The sequence below is a fragment of the Rhinoderma darwinii genome, chromosome 5, assembly GCF_050947455.1.
Source record: "Rhinoderma darwinii isolate aRhiDar2 chromosome 5, aRhiDar2.hap1, whole genome shotgun sequence".
NCBI classification, from domain to species: Eukaryota; Metazoa; Chordata; class Amphibia; order Anura; family Rhinodermatidae; genus Rhinoderma; species Rhinoderma darwinii.
The window spans coordinates 256,691,196-256,706,616 of NC_134691.1; the positions used below are offsets into that span (position 1 = coordinate 256,691,196).

Consider the following 15,421-nt stretch of genomic DNA (forward strand, 5'->3'; position numbering starts at 1 on the left):
AATTGAGGTTAAGCTTACTGGTCTATAATTACCCGGCCTAGACCTAGAGCCCTTTTTGAAAATCGGCACCACATTTGCCCTGCGCCAGTCCCTTGGCACTATACCACTCATGAGAGACTCTCTAAATATTATGAAGAGGGGGACAGAAATAACTGAACTAAGCTCTTTAAGAACTCTAGGGTGTAACCCATCTGGTCCCGGGGCCTTGTGTACATTTATTTTATTTAATTTAGCTTGGACCATATCTACATTCATCCAATTCAGTATATCAACTGATATATTAACAGCACCGGCAGCGGCTACATCAGCTGCTCCTTCTTCTGTTGTATATACAGAGCGGAAGAACCCATTTAGTAACTCTGCCTTCTCTTGATCCCCTGTGACCAACTCCCCATTACCACTATCTAGGGTCCTACATGTTCAGACCTGGGCTTTTTTGCATTTATATGCTTGAAGAATTTTTTAGGATTTGTTTTACTATCCTTGGCCACCTGCCTTTCATTTTGTATTTTTGCTGATTTTATTACATTTTTACAGATTTTATTAAGCTCTTTATATTTTACAAAGGCTGCAGATGTACCCTCAGATTTGTATTTTTTAAATGCCCTTTTTTTGTCATGTATTGCCCCTTTCACAGAAGGTGTAAGCCATGTGGGGTTTAATTTTAGTCGTTTGTACTTGTTACCTGTAGGAATAAATTTTGCACTATAATTACCCAAAGTAGATTTGAAAATCTCCCATTTATCATTTGTTCCATTATTTGACATTAGTTCTTCCCAGTCTATCTCCTGAATTGCAGCCCTCATCCTGGGGAAATTGGCTTTCTTAAAATTAAATGTTTTTGCCCAGCCTGCGTTTGTTTTTTACGGTATAGGTAAAATATAACTATATTATGATCACTGTTACCGAGGTTTTCACGAACATTGACATTCCCAACAAGCTCTGCATTATTAGAAATGACCAGATCCAACAGAGCTTCACCTCTAGTCGGGTCTTCCACAAACTGGCACATAAAATTTTCCTGCAACAGGTTGAGGAAATGTCTCCCCTTTGCAGTTGAAGCCGAACCATGACACCAATTAATATCCCGATAATTAAAATCTCCCATTATCACAACAGTACCCGCCTGTGCAGCCCGCTCCATTTGTTTATATATTTGACCTTCTATCTCTTCAGTTATATTGGGGGGTCTATAGATTACACCAAAAGTAATTTTTTCAGTGTTTACTTCCCTTTGTAATTCCACCCACAAGGTTTCAACCTCCTCACAGTCTTCACCCTCTAAGATCTGTTTTAATATTAAGATGTGCGGCGTCCTTGTTTCCATGGTTAAAATACAGAATGCCTCTCTGGTAAGGCATGTTCTACTCCTAAATGTCTGAAAGATGTAGGTCCTAGCTCTGGGAACCACACCTATATCGAGAACGGGGGGTCTTCCGACCGCGTTTCGGCTGGTTAGGCGGGCCCTGGTCGCAGATTTCAGACGGGACTAGTAAAGGGAGGGTCTCTCTATTTTGTTCAATGGGAGTTACGGAAACAGCCGAGCAGCATTTGCTTGGCTGCTTTCGGAACTCCCACTGAAGAGCGTGGTTGTTACGGAAACAGTCGAGATAAATGTCTAAGATGGGAAAACCCCTTTAAACAATTTTAAAGAGGCTCTGTCACCAGATTTTGCAGCCCCTATCTGCTATTGCAGCAGATCGGCGCTGCAATGTAGATTACAGTAACGTTTTTATTTTTTAAAAACGAGCATTTTTGGCCAAGTTATGACCATTTTCGTATTTATGCAAATGAGGCTTGCAAAAGTACAACTGGGCGTGCTGAAAAGTAAAAGTACAACTGGGCGTGTATTATGTGCGTACATCGGGGCGTGTTTGCTACTTTTACTAGCTGGGCTTTCTGAAGAGAAGTAACATCCTCTTCTCTTCAGAACGCCCAGCTTCTGGCAGTGCAGATCTGTGACGTCACTCACAGGTCCTGCATCGTGTCGGCACCAGAGGCTACAGATGATTCTGCAGCAGCATCGGCGTTAGCAGGTAAGTCGATGTAGCTACTTACCTGCAAACGCTGATGCTGCTGCAGAATCAACTGTAGCCTCTGGTGCCGACACGATGCAGGACCTGTGAGTGACGTCACAGATCTATACTGCCAGAAGCTGGGCGTTCTGAAGAGAAGAGGATGTTACTTCTCTTCAGAAAGCCCAGCTAGTAAAAGTAGTAAACACGCCCCGATGTACGCACATAATACACGCCCAGTTGTACTTTTACTTTTCAGCACGCCCAGTTGTACTTTTGCAAGCCTCATTTGCATAAATACGAAAATGGTCATAACTTGGCCAAAAATGCTCGTTTTTAAAAAATAAAAACGTTACTGTAATCTACATTGCAGCGCCTATCTGCTGCAATAGCAGATAGGGGTTGCACAATCTGGTGACAGAGCCTCTTTAAGCAAAGGTAAGAGTGGACACATTTGTAGCTCTGCAGAATCATAGAAACCTAATTTCCAAAATTTGTTTAAATTGGTGAATCCATGAATATATACAAAAATTACCTTGCACTTATCGCCTAAATGCTTTTTCAATGGAAATTTATTTCAAAGGGGGTTCAATGTTTCAGAGAAAAAAAATCTTGCTTTTCCATTATAACCTTATTGGGCAAAATGACAATACATAAAAATTCCCAAAATCCACAAAATAGAGCCCATACTGGTTGTCACTTTTAGGCACTTTGGTCCAACTATCTCTATAAACATCTACTTGTAATACTGGTTGTTCAGCATAAAGGAGCAATTCATTGTGGATTTGCTCCAATAACAATATTCCTTTCTGACTAAATGAGCTTCTTAGGTCTAGCAATAGGTTTGCTTTGTTTATGGACAAATGGTATTTGGTTAATAAGGTAAATTTCTTGTCTATTACACTGCATGCTTTAAGACTATATGGTATCATTCTAACCTTAACACAGCACAGACTCGAAGAAGTCAGATGTTTCTTTTCATCGTTTCCACAAGGGAAATATAGGATAGCTTTAGTGTCTTTCAAACAAGATAGTGTGTCCTCTGAAGTCAGATTAGACCATGATTGGGAAGATGTCAGAAATGATAACAGTTGAGAAAGTTGCAGTCCCTAGAGATCAGCATCTGTTAGTAGGATAGGAGTGACTCTAGACACTGATACGCAATTTCTGAGAAAGACATCTAAACAAAATCTTTTGCATTGCAAGTGTAAAGCGAGTATATAATGTATATCATAGTAAAATAGAAATGCAAGAAATACATTTGTAATTCAGCAGAGCCATTTGTCAGAATGTGATGGTATCACAATCTGATTCTATGGCTTTTCAATAAGTTTTTAGGTAAAACTGCTGTTATCTAGGGTCAGGATGTTACTATATAACAGTGCTCAAAAGAAAAATCAAATTCACTTCTGCAACATCTTTATCTTGGACGGCATATTGTATTAGCCAATATTTTTATTTTTTTTCAAATGGCACGGCACACCTAGGTTTTTACACCTAAAACGCCACTTCTGGATGATTTACAACACGGCGGTTCAGAGGTTAACACTGTTGCCTTGCAGTGCTGGAATCCGACAAAGGCTAACAGTTGTATGGAGTTTGGATGTTCTGCCTGTGTTTGCATTTGTTTCCTTCTGGTTCTGTTTTTTTACTGATATGAGGGGTTTTCCTGTCAAAGGCATTTATGACATTCACAGGGAGGGACCAGCATCTATCTGACATTTATGACATATCCTGTGGATATGTCATAAATGTCTCTGATGCGAAAACCCCTTTAAGTGGCTTCCTATAAAATTGGCCCTAGTCTGAAATAAGGAAATTACACTGGGTCCCAATTGGGACACGGCCTAATGTGAATGGTGACAATCTCTCTACGGTGCTGAGGAATATATTATCTAAGCAACAGGAAATACAAGATAAAACGAAATGTACATAATATGTTAGGTAATGATAAAGAAACATTTCTGTACCTATTGAGTTGCATGCCATTCTCTTTTTCATTTATGCCTAAGGATGAATTCAGAATTCTAATGGTTTTCTCTTATCGGAAAGTAGATCCTTAGGCCTTATCCACACGAACGGATAAATAGTCGATGCAAATGACAGTCAGTATAATCTTCAAGCCATCAACCGTTGGAGTATAATGCAAATTTTTTTGAACAAATCTCCTAATAACTGATTTTTTTTTAGAAGTAAATAACTCAAAATGCACTGTTTCAAATTATTATGCACAACAGAGATCAAAACATTTTAAAGGTTGTAAAGAGAACTAAAATGGTAATTTGTTGAATTTGCAGCATCAGGAGGTCATATTTACAGAAATCAAAAGCTCTTTCAATCAAAAAAAACTTAGCAGGCCAAGTTACATGTTAACAGAGGACCCCTTCTTTGATATCACCTTCACAATTCTTGCATCCATTGAATTTGTGAGTATTTGGACAGTTTCTGCTTGAATATCTGTGCAGGATGTCAGAATAGCCTCCCAGAGCTTCTGTTTTGATGTGAACTGCCTCCCACCCTCATAGATATTTTGCTTGAGGATGCTCCAAAGGTTCTCAATAGGGCTGAGGTCAGGGGAACATGGGGGCCACACCATGAGTTTCTCTCCTTTTATGCCCATAGTAGCCAATGACACAGAGGTATTCTTTGCAGCATGAGATGGTGCATTGTCATGCATGAAGATAATTTTGCTACGGAAGGCACGGTTTTTCTTTTTGTACCACGGAAGAAAGTGATCAGTCATAAACTCTACGTACTTTGCAGAGGTCATTTTCACACTGTCAGGGACCCTAAAGGGGCCTACCAGCTCTCTCCCCATGATTCCAGCCCAAAACATGACTCCGCCACCTCCTTGCTGACGGCGCAGCCTTGTTGAGACATGGTGGCCATTCACCAAACATCCACTACTCCATACATCTGGACCATCCAGGGTTGCACGGCACTCATCAGTAAACAACACGGTTTGAAAATTAGTCATCATGTATTTCTTAGCCCACTGCAACCGTTTCTGCTTGTGAGCATTGTTTAGGGGTGGCCGAATAATAGCTTTATGCACAGTTGCAAACCTCTGGAGGATCCTACACCTTGAGGTTGCCGGGACTCCAGAGGCACCAGCGGCTTCAAATACCTGTTTGCTGCTTTGCAATGGCATTTGTAAAGGATCTGCCAGACACAGCTTCTGTGTCGACACCCATGGGTAATCAGTCTGCACCTCCTCCTAAGTCTGAGAGAGTCAGTCAGTCAGGCTGGGAGGCTGAGGAGTGGGAGAGCCTATCACAGCCTGGCCAGACGGAGCTAGCTCCCGCCCTGTCTATTTATACCTGGATTTCCTGCTCCTCCATTGGCTGTGATTCTTTTCTGTTTCCTGGCTCTGTTGCTCCTGCTATGATTATTGACCTTGCTTCATTTTTGACCCTGGCTTTACTGACTACGCTCCTGTTCTGCGATTTGTACCTCGTGCACTCCTGGTTTGACTCGGCTCGTTCACTACTCTTGTTGCTCACTGTTTTGCCCCCAGGTATAATCATTTCCTCTGTTGATTCTGACTTAGTCTCCGAAATTGCGGCTGATCAAAGTTCAGCTCCCGGGAACCTTCCTGAGAACAAGCTGTTTGCTCCCCTGCAATTCCGGCTAAGGGTAAATCATGACTCTGCACTGTCTGGCCATCCGGGCATCCTGGGTACCAAGCATCTCATTGCCAGAAACTATTGGTGGCCAGGGTTGCTTAAAGACGTTAAGGCCTACGTCGCCGCTTGTGAAATTTGTGCTAGGTCCAAGACTCCCAGGTCCAGAACAGCGGGCTTACTATGTTATTTGCCCATTCCCCAGAGACCTTGGACCCATATCTCCATGGATTTCATCACCGATTTGCCTCCATCTCAAGGCAAGTCGGTGGTGTGGGTTGTAGTAGACCGTTTCAGTAAGACGTGCCACTTTGTGCCCCTCAATAAACTACCCAATGCGAAGACGTTAGCTACCTTATTTGTCAAACACATCCTGCGTCTCCATGGGGTTCCTGTCAATATTGTTTCTGACAGAGGGGTACAATTTGTTTCATTGTTTTGGAGAGCCTTCTGTAAAAAGTTGGAGATTGATCTGTCCTTCTCCTCGGCCTTCCATCCTGAAACTAATGGCCAAACTGAGAGGACGAATCAGTCTCTTGAACAATATTTAAGGTGTTTTATCTCGGACTGTCAATATGATTGGGTATCCTTCATTCCCCTCGCCGAATTTTCCCTTAATATCCGGGTCAGTAACTCGTCAGGGGTCTCCCCCTTTTTCTGTAATTTCGGGTTTAATCCACGGTTCTCCTCCGTTTCACCTGGTAGTTCCAACAATCCCGAGGTAGATGTCGTTCATCAGGAACTGTGCACAGTCTGGGCCCAGGTTCAGAAGAACCTAGAGGCGTCCCAGAGCATACAAAAGACTCAGGCAGATGGAAGACGTTCTGCTAACCCCTTGTTTGTGGTCGGGGATCTGGTGTGGCTATCTTCTAAAAATTTGCGCCTTAAAGTCCCGTCCCAAAAATTTGCTCCCCTGTATATAGGGCCGTACAAGGTCATTGAAGTCCTTAACCCTGTCTCCTTCCGACTGGAGTTACCCCTGTCTTTTCGAGTACACAACGTGTTTCATGCCTCCCTCCTTAAACGCTGCTTCCCGTCCTTGGCTCCCTCGAGGAAACCTCCGGTCCCTGTTCTCACCCCTGAAGGGGTAGAATTCGAGGTGGCCAAGATTGTGGACAGCAGGATGGTCCAAGGCTCCCTCCAGTACCTGGTCCATTGGAGAGGATACGGGCCTGAGAAAAGGACTTGGGTACCTGCCCGGGATGTTCACGCTGGGGTATTGATCCATCTTCGCTTCCCCAATAAGCCATGTCCACCTAGAAAGGGTCCCTCTTAAAAGGGGGGGTACTGTAAATGATCTGCCAGACACAGCTTCTGTTTCGACGCCCATGGGTAATCAGTCTGCACCTGATCCTAAGTCTGAGAGAGTGACGCGATCTTCTACCAGTCAGGCTGGGAGGCTGAGGAGTGGGAGAGCCTATCACAGCCTGGCCAGACGGAGCTAGCTCCCACCCTCTGTCTATTTATACCTGCATTTCCTGCTCCTCCTTTGCCTGTGATTCTTTTCTGTTTCCTGGCTCTGCTGCTCCTGCTATGATTATTGACCTTGCTTCATTTTTGACCCTGGCTTTACTGACTACGCTCCTGCTCTGCGATTTTTACCTCGGTTTGACTCGGCTCATTCACTACTCTTGTTGCTCACTGTGTTGCCGTGGGCAACTGCCCCATTTCCCTTAGCTTCTGTGTACCCTTGTCTGTTTGTCTGTCGTGCACTTATTGAGCTGAGGGACCGTTGCCCAGTTGTACGCCGTCGCCTAGGACGGGCCGTTGCAAGTAGGCAGGGACTGAGTGGCGGGTAGATTGGGGCTCACCTGTCTGTCTCCCTACCCCATCATTACAGCATTTTAGCAGCTGCTCTCCTAATCCTATTAATTTGTCTGGCAGAAACCTTCCTCATTATGCCTTTATCTGAACGAACCCGTCTGTGCTCTGAATCAGCCACAAATCTTTTCACAGTACGATGATCACACCTACGTTTTCTTGAAATATCCAACATTTTCATAGCTTGTCCAAGGTATTGCACTATTTCACGCTTTTCGGCAGCAGAGAGATCCTTTTTCTTTCCCATATTGCTTGAAACCTGTGGCCTGCTTAATAATGTGGAACGTCCTTCTTAAGTAGTTTTCCTTTGAACTACTTATCACAGGTGTTTGAGATTGATTACAATGATCCAAAGAGCCCTAAGACACAATACCATCCATTAGTTTAATTGAAAAATTAATAATTAAATGTTTATGACACTTAAATCCAATGTGCAAAATAATTTGGAACACGGTGTAAGTTTGCAGAAGTAAGCCTCACGTTTGCTAAAAGTGGATAGATATTATGGGGTGTTATTGTCACGTAGGGTTCATGGACCCACTGGGCCGTACCGCCATGGCGGTATGGCAGCTGGTCAACAGGGCTCAGGTCAAAGTCTATAGTTCGTATATGGAATGAACCTGACGGCCTGCAGCAACGGACATGACAGTTATTAAGGGAAATCTGTTACTATGTAGGGTATAAAACCTCACCCATACTGTAGTCATTTTGAGTTCAGCTACAAGTTGTATGGTATGTACATAAGATTTATCCTTGCTGATTTTCGAGCAGTATGGTCCTCCCGGAAAGTGATCGGGAGATCACAATCTTAGCTAAGTCAATTCTGTATGTTATGCAGACTTTGTTTTGTTTTATCTATGGTCTATTCAGTATTATCTATATTTTTGAGTTACTAAACTTGTTTTATTGTTAAAGGCTATGATCACCTTTCAAAATTATTTTTTATTTTAATAAAACAGTGTATCAGTGTGCTTGGTTCAACTTCGTAATGACTTTTTATTAAAAAATATTATTTTTTCCGATACAGCTGCTTTGTATCCTGGATAGACAGTGGCTGTATTGTGTGAAGAAACCTGTATCAGTTAGTTCAGTGGCACGAACGGGTACAGTGACAGCGGGTTCTGCACGTGTCTAAAACACAGGATCCAGCTAATATCGAGCACATCTAAGTTCATAACTTAGATATGATCGATTACAGGTGCATTCAGAGACATGCAGGACCCGCTGTCACTAAACCCATCTGTCCAGCTGACCGGACGTAAAAATAACGGTTAATAAAAAGTAATTACAAACATGCACCAAACACACTGATGGTTTTATTAAAACACAATTTTTTTCCAAAAGTGTACATAGCCTTAAGTGTGTGTGCATCCTTTTGTTTCTTATCATCCAAAAATAATCTCACAGTATAGAACACGGTTATTTGTGAAATGTTATTTAAAAAAAAAAAAAGTTACATTTGTGACGGAATAATTTCAAAATTCCATGTTTTGTATTTTTTGTCAGTATACACTGCACAGTGTGATATTCATTTTTGTCTTTTAGTTTGTCTTGCAATAGTCTGCAGATGCTCTGCAGATTACTTAAGGTATTTCTTCTTCTTGGCAGTAAAATAGTTGATAGTAGTAACAGTTTTGGATGGAGCTCAAGGTTAGAGGGAGGAATTCTCCCTTTGCTGATTACAATATGAGTTATGCTCTTTGTTCTGTGTCTTATAAATATACGCTGTATATGATAATAAATTGGAGTCTTACTTTTTGAGAACATGGTCTCAGAGTGATTTGACTCACCGAGCTCGTATATATATCTACTTCTAATTTGGAACCTACAGAAATCAAGGCGTAGTGGTACCGTTGCGACCACAGAAATTGGCGCCCGAACAGGGTCCAGCAGCTACACCTTGGTGCTCGCCTGACTCTCCGAACACCCTGCAGTGACTAGCTGGGAACGTGCCGACCATCGCTGCAGCATAAGGTAAGAAGCCTTTATTCTTAAAACTTTGCTCCGCACCTTCTCTGTCCTACACTGTGAGTTCGGGGATGAGTGGGAGACATAAGGTAAGAGGGACTTAAATGCTGGCCGGTCCATGAATCCTTGTTCCCTCAGGAAAAGTGCCTTATTTCTGTAACGGTTGTGTGAATGTGTTTTAGGTAAAGAATGAGTTTTTGATGATGCCTCACTCATGCTAGGATTGTTGTTTTTGATTGCCATTTTTGGAGTTTTGTTACTATATTGTATTGGTCTGGGTGTGGGTGAGTGTCAGAGACCCCGGTCCGCAGTTTAAAGCTCTGGCCAGAGTAGTTTGTGGGTGACTGTAGAAAATAGATTGTAAGTGAGAATCTATCAGCACCGTCCCGGTAGGCAAGGTGATGCTGGGACAAGTACGTGTTTGGGGGACTGTAGACTATCAGTCCAACCCTATGCCAGTAGACAAGGTGATGCTGGGACACGTACGTGTTTGGGGGACTGTAGAAAATAGTATCTATCAGTCTAACCCTATGCCAGTAGACAAGGGGATGCTGGGACACGTACGTGTTTGGGGGACTGTAGCTATCAGTCTAGCCCTATGCCAGTAGACAAGGTGATGCTGGGACACGTACGTGTTTGGGGGACTGTAGCTATCAGTCTAGCCCTATGCCAGTAGACAAGGTGATGCTGGGACACGTAGCGTGACCAAGATGGGGAATTTAGTGACGCTGACACCCCAGTCAAAAACCTGAGGAGACCTTGATGAATGGGGTGAGGTATGTAGAACCCATAGAGGATGGTTAAAAGATAAAAAGTGTACGGAGCAAGCGAATGCCTGGGAAAAAGTGCACAAGGAAGTACAGAGAGGAGGGGCGAGGGAGATCGAATGTGGAGGAAATTTATATTATGAATGTTATGATGGAAAGAGAAAAATGGATTTATCCTTTATGGAAGGGTTAAAGAGACCCATAAAAGAAGCTGTAGGAGTAGCCCACCCTGAATGGAGGAGCCTAGACCCATGAGACCTCATGAAAGTGGCGCAGGGATTAGAACAAAGTTAGAAACAACAGAGAGAAAAATCCTGTAGCGGGAGAGGCTCCCTATTATCCCCAGAATCAGAATCAAGGGGGACAGGGCAGGGGACCCCGAAAACAGATAATTTGTTACAATTGTGATAAGCCTGGACATATTTCCAGAAATTGTAAAGCCCCAAGGTGACTTAGAGACCCCAATTGGCAGCCACGAGCTCAGTCACAGGAAGGAGCTCAAGAACTACCTCCTCTGCAGTACTCAGGCAGGCATCGCCCCAATGAGGAGGATTATGGGTATCAATCATGATAAATTGGCAATCCAGGAGTTGGCACAATAGCTTCAATCCTGCCCATTAAATTAGGACCTGTCCCGTTAGTATCTCTACCCATAGAAGGGCAGAGGCCAATTCCTTTTCTCATTGATACTGGAGCAGCCACATCAGTAGTAAGTGCCAGTCAAATACCCACTCATTTATCTCTGGTGAAACACAACCATGTGTGGGGGTAGAGGGGAAAGTATTCCAGAACCCCCTCACAAAGCCAGTTGTCCTCTCGTTTGGTCCTCACAAATCTGTAGTCACTCGCATTGTTACTAGTGAAACCCCCCTGTAAATTTACTAGAAGCAGATTTGTTATAGAGGCTCAGGGCCAGTATAGAATATCTAGAAGATGGGACAGTGCAGCTGACAGGACACTGGGGAGAGGAAGAATTATGTCTTATTGCTTCATGTGATCTTAATCCTTGGGATGAACGGCCGTCATCCTAAATGTTATGTCTGTCCCCATCAGAAGTGGAGACTCTCCTTAGCGTGATACCAGTCAGCTTATGGGCAGCTGGTCCTACGGATATCGGAGTTCTTCCAGTCTCACCAGTGACTAAGTCTCAATCCTGGCCACCCACTCCCACAGAAGAAACAAAACCGTTTGAGCACGGCTCAGTCAGAAGCCATTTCTGCTAGTGTTCAGGATTTAGGAATCCTCACAGAAAGTGTCCCCATGTAATACCCCATTGTACCCAGTCAAAAAGTAGACGGATAAGGGGGAACCAGTCCAATATCGTATGGTACATGATTTTAGAGCTGTCAATACTGCTACTGTATTTAATACCCAGATTGTACCAAATCCCCAGATCTTGTTGTCCCAAATTCCTTACAATGCCACACATTTTACTGTAATTGATTTGGCAAATGCTGTCTTTACTGTGCCATTACATCCTGACTGTTGGTACTTGTTTTCCTTCACTCATTTCAGCAAACGTAAAAGTACGCATGGAAGGTACTCCCACAAGGCGCCCAGAATTTCCCTAGCATGTATACGGCTGCAATGGGCCTAGTTCTTGAAGATTGGAATCCTGACCCCGATATGGTCCTTCTTCAATATATAGATGATCTTTTATTATGTTGCCACAGCCAGGATCAGTGTTTCCAAACATCAATGTTATTACTGCAGTTTTTGGCGACAAAAAAGATGCAAGGTCTCACGAGCGAAACTTCCGTTTTGTTGTACAACGGTGATATTTTTGGGCCACTGTGTGTCACAAGGGATTAGACACCTAACACCTGAAAGGGTGCAAGTAGTTTCAAGAATACCTCCACCACAAACTTTTAGTGCCCTATGTACCTTTTTGGGGCTAGTATCATATTGTCGACCCTGGGTCCGCAATGCTTTGGCTCTTATGCAACCGCTATATAATTGTCTCAAAACTGAACCTTTTTATCTCACAGGAGAGGCGCTGGACAATTTTTATTCTTTTAAAACAGCCCCCCGCTTTAGAAACTCCAGATTATGCCAAACCCTTTAGGCTTTATTGCACTGAATTACACGGACATGCCAGCACTGTCCTTACACAGTCACATGGTCAACAACACCGTCCTGTTGCCTACTACTCTGTCAGACTGGACCCGGTAGCCAGAGGGGTCCCTTCTTGTGTCAGGGCAATAGTAGCAGTGCAGGCAGTCCTGGACAAGGCAGCAGATCTTGTACTCCACTCCCCTATGACTGTTTATGCCCCCCATGACATTTCAGCAGTACTCACACAGGTCCAGCCGAAACACCCGTCTACTGCTCGACATCTGAGATTACAATGTGCTTTGCTTTTTCCTGAGCAGGTGACCCTCCAGAGATGTACCACCCTGAATCCAGCTACCTTACTGCCTTTGGAGCAAGGGGGAGAAGATACAGGTATTTGGTATAAATTTCTTCCTTCCGTGGAAGATCATGATTGTATGGCCCTTATGGCCCATGAGACTGTGGGCTTTTCACATGTCAAGGATTCACCATTATATAACCCTGACTTTATTCTCTTTGTGTATGGTTCAAGGTACTTTGAGGATGGTAATTTCCATACAGGATATGCAGTAGTAGATACACAAGTAGTACAAAAAGCGGAGGCACTACCATCACACATGTCAGCACAGGAAGCGGAGGCACTACCATCACACATGTCAGCACAGGAAGCCGAGTTGAAAGCTCTCGCAGAAGCCTGTAGGTTAGCAAAAGATAAGACAGCTAACATATATACGGACTGAAGGTATGCTTTTGGTATTGCTCATGATTATGACCGTATATGGAAAACTAGAGCGTTCCTTACGTCAGCAGGCACACCTATCAAAAACTCACACCTGGTTAAAGTCTTAATGGAAGCCCTAATGGAACCTACTCAGGTAGCCATTATAAAAATAAAAGCACACACTAAGGTGAACAGCATGGAAACCAAGGGTAATGACTTAGCAGATAGAGCAGACAAAGAAGCAGCAAAAACTTCTGCCCCCCCCCCCCCCGTGCTGCCACAAAAGACTGTACTACACCCGGAGGATGTGCGTGACTTTGTTAACCATAAAATGTTAGAAGTTCTACAGAAACAAGCCAGCCCAGAGGGACAGCGGACATGGCAGGAAAAAGGTGCAATCCAAGGAGGAGATGGGTTATGGACTTTGAAAGACAGGCTCTGCCTACCCAGAACGTTACATCCTATGATGGCCCAGGTAACTCACGGTAAGACACATCAGTCAAAAACAGCCATGAGTGACTTGGTAAATAGACGTTGGTTCGCCCCTGGTTTCAGCTTGATGGCCTCAAAATACACCCAGGGATGTATGATATGCGCTCACAAGAATTTGGGAAGAACTGTAACAGTACCTCAGAAATAGACCCCAAGACCTTTGTATCCTTTTCAGAGACTACAGATCGATTACATCCAATTACCAAAGGTGGGAATTTATGAATACGTACTTGTGTGCATTGATTTGTTTTCAGGTTGGTCAGAAGCTTTCCCAGTGGCCAAAGTGACTGCAATATCCACTGCCAAGAAAATAATGGCTGACGTGGTGTGCCGGTATGGAGTACCCGAGGTATTGAGTGTAACAGAGGATTCTCACTTTACAGGAGAAGTAATGACTCAGATCATGACAGATTTAGAAATAGATCACGCATTCCACACACCAGACCATCCACAAAGTAGTGGGAATGTACAGAGGTTAAATGGGACTCTAAAATTAAAAATCCAAAAGGCAATGGTGGAAACCGGGAAATCGTGGACTGAGTATTTACCATTAGCCCTATTTTCAGTGAGATACACACCCAACAAAAGGACAGGGTTGAGTCCCTATGAAGTTTTATTTGGCACGGTTCGTAAGCTAGGATGTTATTTTACACAGTTGCTCCAAATGCAGTATGGTAGGTTAACCGATTATGTACAAGCTTTACATGGACACCTCACTAAAATACATTCTCCAGTTCTCTTCCATTCCAGATCCAGACAATTGTGAAGGCTCTTATAAGCTTCAGCCTGGAGAGTGGGTTGTGATAAAGAGATTTTGACCCCAGATGCGATGGTCCTTTCCAGGTGTTGCTAACCACAAGTACTTCGGTGAAACTTGAAGGAAAACCCAACTGGATTCACGCCAGCCACTGTAAAAAGGTTCTACATCCCGAGGAGGACGGACACGGAAAAACTCTAAAATGATGAAATTGTTTAATTACTTACAAGTGCAATGTCTTCAATATAACGCGTTCAAGATCTGATTGCCCCTGGTACATTGAGAGAAGGGACAAACACGGAGTTGTCTTTGTCAAAATAGACCAAGGAAGAGTTAATTTAACTTATACCCTGCATGTTAATATGACTTGTTGTGATTTCACCTATAGACAAACGATAGCGCAGTTGAAAGTCACTTCAGCATTGAAATTTGCTGAACTAACGCAGGTATGTCTGAATCACTCCATACCATGTTATTGAATGAGACCATACAAATATTTATGTTTGACACCAAAATCAAGATATAATGTTGTCAGCTAACAGACCAGGGTATGTATGTAACTAACAATCTTCTATGTATGAACCTTGTTTCATGGAACACGTAGACAACGTATGTGCATTCACAGTAATACCTAGTGAATATCTACATGTATATGTAGAAATCAGTCCACAGCATATATGTATAATAACTAATACACTAAAAACTCTAACACCTTTCAGTAAATGTATGGATAATATTACTCACATACAGTGGAACAACCAAGCCATTGTGTTTCTTCCTAATCTAGAGGAAACTATTAGTACAGTATGGGTACCTGAACCTTTACCCTACCAAAATCTTATTTTGCCCTTGAATGAACTTAGGGGAATATTACAAGGGTCTGACCAGGTGAGGAAAATGATGACCGCGCACAATGTGACTATACAAACGGTCACAATGGCAGCCACTATTACTGGAGGCCATTTAACACATTTGGCATGGCAACTTCAGGATGTCACTGCACATGATTGGTCTGACATCTTTACAGGGTTCTCACCCACAGCCTCAAAAATATTAAGTTACCACTTATGATAAAAGGCCTCTATTATATAATGAAAGATTGTTGTGAGATATTAGGTCACTGATCTATGGTGAATCAGGTGAAGAAAACCACTTCCGTAAGCCCTGCCTTCGCTGAAGGGAGTAGCCAAAGTTCCATTTGTGGG

The 15,421-nt window shown here is 43.1% G+C and overlaps 1 protein-coding gene across 3 annotated transcripts in view; it reads right to left on the reverse strand.

Annotated features, from left to right (window-relative positions):
- The window catches only part of TPK1 (thiamin pyrophosphokinase 1), a 682,711-nt gene that overhangs the window by 218,024 nt on the left and 449,266 nt on the right, over positions 1–15,421 (reverse strand). The gene's annotated exons all lie outside the window — the stretch shown is intronic.